General features: G+C 32.5%; 1 long non-coding RNA gene across 1 annotated transcript; it reads right to left on the reverse strand.

Annotated features, from left to right (window-relative positions):
- Positions 1 to 3,627: 3,627 nt before the first annotated feature.
- Positions 3,628 to 5,080, reverse strand: LOC138705669 (uncharacterized). Its single transcript, XR_011333721.1, has 2 exons — positions 4,977 to 5,080; positions 3,628 to 3,990 (listed from the first exon to the last, which is right to left on the reverse strand). It is a non-coding gene; the product is annotated as an uncharacterized lncRNA (long non-coding RNA).
- Between the last annotated feature and the right edge of the window lie 235 nt (positions 5,081 to 5,315).

Raw genomic sequence — 5,315 nt, forward strand, 5'->3', positions numbered from 1 at the left:
CTACAAATCTCGACGACTCCTGCTTCGACATATTCTTCGTAAGGAACTTGAACAGCTTGTCATGCAGCCATCATAGTATCATACTTCTCATTATCATCGTCCTATTCTTTCAGTATATGATTCTGTTGAATTTGTGAACACTGTGTCGTGTCGCCCAATAAAAGATGCCTGAATTACAACCTCTATCGCTTCTCGCACCATACACACCCATACGTAATTTTACACAAAATTATGCACCTGTCGGTTTTTATCCAAGATTTTCTTCACTGTAATGAGAGTGCCTCACAATCACATAGCGAGTTCTTCACTTATGTCCCAATACCATTCTCAGTATTACTAATTGGATCGGCAATACATTTAATAACCAAAAGTTGGTACAGCCTAGTTAAATAATCGACTACAAATAAAGTTAATACAATCTGTAAATGTTACATAAACTCTATATTAAAATAATTAGCAAATCTGTTCACCTTTTTCCTAAACTAACATATCTTGAGATCTAATGGAGCTACAATAACGTATTTTGGCTTAAAACACTCTGCACGTTATGCATTATAGTTTGAGCCCAAATTTTGACTTTGTCAATTTGGATCAAAGTTATGGTGGAACATGTATTTGATCGATGTTCCACAACTACTGATGTCCAAATTGATCGAATCAAGTAAATTTTTTCTCAATCGAAATTGCGTAATGCCCCGAGTGATACAGGCCTGTGTACATTATCATAGATGAATTAGGTCTCGAGATATTTCAATTAAAGTGAAAAGTGAACAAAGTTATGTTTTATTTAACGACGCTCGCAACTGCAGAGGTTATATCAGCGTCGCCGGATGTGCCGGAATTTTGTCCCGCAGGAGTTCTTTTACATGCAAGTAAATCTACTGACATGAGCCTGTCGCATTTAAGCACACTTAAATGCCATCGACCTGGCCCGGGATCGAACCCGCAACCTTGGGCATAGAAGGAAAAGTGAACATATTATTCCAATTTATTACTTTAAAGTAAGGATTAATAAAGATGAATTAATATGTTGTCTTTTCTTTCTGTACATTATTGGCATAACCTACATGATATAGAAGGTATTGAGTGGTTTAATTATTAAAGAGGAAGTGTTTTATTTGTTTATTTATTTATTTAATTTACTTATTTATTTGTTTATAATTTTGTGTTTGGTGTGACTATGTAAACACAGAGAATTCTTCAAAACTTAGTGGGAATTTGTGCAAATTTTTTCATTTCACGTACAAGTAAACGAGTGTAATGATGTGAAAGAAAAAATACAGGGTGTAAGGGGTATAAGTGACATTATTTTAACTGATGATTATTCATTATTTATTTATTTATTCTTGTGTAGTTAAGGCCATTAGGCCTTCTCTTCCACACCACCAGAAATGCAAATACAATAATAGAAATAAAAAGGAAAAAAATACACTATAAACAAAGTAAAGCTAGACAAAAATATACACAGGTTGCAGTCACAAAAACTTTAAATGAGTGATTAAATAAATAATTAATTTATCATAACTAATTAACATAAGCCTAAACAAGAAACTTGCATGTCATAAGGAAGAAAATAATGTCCTTACAATTTTTTTCTGATTCCAATATTTAAATAATTATTAAAGTTTACATTATTAGACGTTTGACAACGTTGCTGGATGGAGAGGAGGGAGTTTACAAGTACACAGTACAGCTCAAGCGGGTGCAGACATACCGGCACAAAACATGTGCTCTGTTCTAATGCGGACCAGGACAACTGTTGTTTACATAAAACGAGGAGAAAGTACAAACTTTCAATCTCATTAATAGAACATAATGTTATATTTCCATTTTATATAACAATATTGCTCCATTTTTTACTGTAAGACTGAGAGAGAAACAATAATCGTTTACTGCACAAAATCACACGAAAATTTTTCTAATAAAAAATTTTAATCTCTCCCGCTTCCGTAAAGCAGGATCATTTTGAAAGAAATTTCTGAATGTGTGATTTTCGAAACGCGGTAAAATATTCCGAGTGTCTAATAATTGTTGAGAAACTCCTACAAAAATTCGCCGATTAGGTAACCTTCTTTGCGGTAAGCGTTGGCGGTACATCCTTCTTGTCGCACTTGAATTTCGACGACTTTGTCCATAAATTAATAACATATGAATCCTAAAATAAGAATTTGTTTCTTTTAACTAATGGCGGGTACTTAACTTATGTCATTCATCCATATGAAGCCAGTTATATACACCAATTTACCGACAGGACTGTTGCCATAGGAGGCAGGTCTACGCTAAACGCGTGATGAAACGAGATCATGGAGATTTGTTGGGGTGCCGCAGGAGAACCGAACCATGGACTTGCCAAATGTAGTGGATCTTATTACAATGACAATGCTAGAACTTCGGTTTCAGTCTGTTGGAGATTGCCAAAAATTGTTTCACGAGGCATGAGTGGAAAATGGCGCCGATGAAAAATTCACATATGAGTAACGTAATTATAAAATACTTAGATTTATTTTAGGATCAAAATTTGTGTTGTAAATGTTGGGTTTTAAAATGTTTCCTATGTTTGTCATATTTTGTTGAAATCTCTCCCATTATGGGATTAGTCCACAGTTCGACATCGATTTGTATTTTTTTTTTTTTTAAGTACAGAGATATAACATGATCAATTGGCAGCAGATACGTGAAATGTACGTAAAAGAAATCAATATATATATATATATATATATATATATATATATAACACAATTCAAAACTAAACTCAAAATCGCTCAACTTTTTTAAATGATTCGCAGATTTGAGTATATCTAGGAAAGGGTGGGAGCGTAAATAATCTGTAAGTTTATAGATTTTACCTCTGAGATTTATTAATGCTGTGTAGTTACGTATTGTCCTAACTTCATTGTTACTATTCCTATAACTTATTATCTTTCTGAGCCACATACAATTAGCTCTATATAAGGATATGAGAATTTCACATATACATTATTGTTATTTATTCATCTGTATATGAGTAATACCAAGTTTGTATTAATAGTCTCTTGTTACGTATGCATTTTGCAGGCTTCTGCTGCCATTCTGTGTCAAAGAATATCAGAATACCGTTATTTTATAAAAAAAAGCTTTACAATCCCTCCCGATGTATTTATTAATGTAAACTTTTCCAAGTAGGTTACGAATGCATACAGACTCTCCTTATATATAGGAATGAACTCGTCACATTCTTCAATTTATAGGATTGACGAATTTCCGTTCCGCGAGATCAGTAAATTTGTTTGAGGAACGAGAAAACGAATTGTATCTATGTGGAATGTTCCTATGAGACACTTATGTTAATTCAAAAAATCTCAATTGACAGCAGTAGTTTCAAGAGAAAATTGAAACAAAATTTGAGCTGCGACGTAGACCAGTCATGAGAGCTGTAGGTTCATTTTTAAACTTAAAATATACATAATTAATTTTAAGTAATATCAGTTATCATTTGTAAATTTGATTGATACCATATGCAGTATGAAAATATAAAGAAATAATCATATAAGGAGGAGGAAAAAATATTGAAAGGTAAGGAAAACTTGGTCAGAAAATATAAAACTCAAGAAAAACTTTAATACTAATTACTGAAAGATAAATCGTGCGTGCATAATACATTGCTTTATTTCAGTAAAGTCTGGAATATATATCATGTTAAAACAATAGCACAATTTCATATTTTAATAGTTTTCATAAACAACAGGAACAAATCATCATGAAATTGAATTTACTAGAAAATAATGGCCATTTATATGATCACATTAACTCTGTGCTATATGTTCTGCCATAGCGTCTTGAGTATCACGATGTTCACCCTATTTTTTTTTCCACTATTTTAATGACGCCATGTGCAATTTTTTTTGCGGCCTCATCTTCGATGGCGTTTACAACCTTATGTCCAAACTTGTTTATTTCCTTTTCTACACCCTTTACTACACCCTTTACTATATTACCATGCACCATCATGACCTGCAAACATAGATAAAGAGATTGTCACAATTTTTAATTAATTTTACGTCAAGAAATTATATAGCATCTATATCTGCCGAATAAATGAAATCTTTATCTGGGTTGGTCAGACATTAGAGAAAACCATTTCAAATTGTATATGCGAGTATTCGATATTGAAGTAAACACGGAAACATGAAATTCCTTCGAAAACACTTAGGCACATCTACATTGTATAATCCTCAAAAAAGTTATAATCTACTCTCTATCACACACGCTGAAACTCTCTAAGTGCCACTGTGAATTAAGACATATTTGTTTATATCTTAATTTTTTATCGATTATTTAACAAGATTGTTTCCATTAACAGATAATATGCGCAAAGTTTCGTGTTTAATTTTATGGAGAAGAGTTGTTGACAATATAAATGTATTAATTTTATTCCCTGGATGAATTGACACCAAACCATATTTCTTACGAAGTTATACGTAAAAAAAATCGTTTCATAGATACTTCAAACTGCCATTTTGTTCAATTTTTATATATTCGCCTGGTAATGTTGCATTTTAAACTAAATATAGATTATATGCTTGATTTTTAGTGAATTGGCTTTGATAACCAAAAAAAAATCTGTGAAGTAGTTGAGAAGGGAAACATTTGTAGCTAAAAAATATGGCAGTTTGCCTAACACAAATTTCTTGGTGTAGAGGATTCCAAAAAAAATTATATTCGTGTGAAAATACAACGGTCTATTATTTTAGAACAAGAACACATTCTCTATTCTTTGCGTAATAAATTAACACCGCGAAAAAAGATCCAGTCTGTCTTAATTCCCATGGATATATCCCTTAAAAGAATTCCATTTTCGGGAGTGATAATGTGATACGTAGGGAGGCATATATGTTATTGTAATATGCTGAAAGGTTTGAGTATAATTGACTTAAACATTATGTGCACGTATTAAATACTTATAAAACTATATGCCACGAAATTGAAACGGAACTTACCCCCAGAACGACACACAAAAGGATAAAGACTTTGAAGTTCATCTTCGGTTCACTGCTGTCCGAAGACTGCAGGCACACGGTGTTATATAGTGCTTCATATAAGGTCACAGCAGGTCGAAACTAATGAAGATGACATGCGTGTAACTTAAGGCAGATGTTGAGTGTCATTGACAATACTGCTGTACAATAGCTTACAAAAGTTATCTTCTACCTCGTAAGTACTTCCATGAATATCGCCTTTGTTGTGTGTCCCACTACACACTGAAAGTTGACAAGGATAGTTCGTATAAATTTTGACATTGAAGATACAAGATATTTATGTCTTCTATTTGATATATA

Source organism: Periplaneta americana, chromosome 9 (assembly GCF_040183065.1).
Source record: "Periplaneta americana isolate PAMFEO1 chromosome 9, P.americana_PAMFEO1_priV1, whole genome shotgun sequence".
Taxonomy (NCBI): domain Eukaryota; kingdom Metazoa; phylum Arthropoda; class Insecta; order Blattodea; family Blattidae; genus Periplaneta; species Periplaneta americana.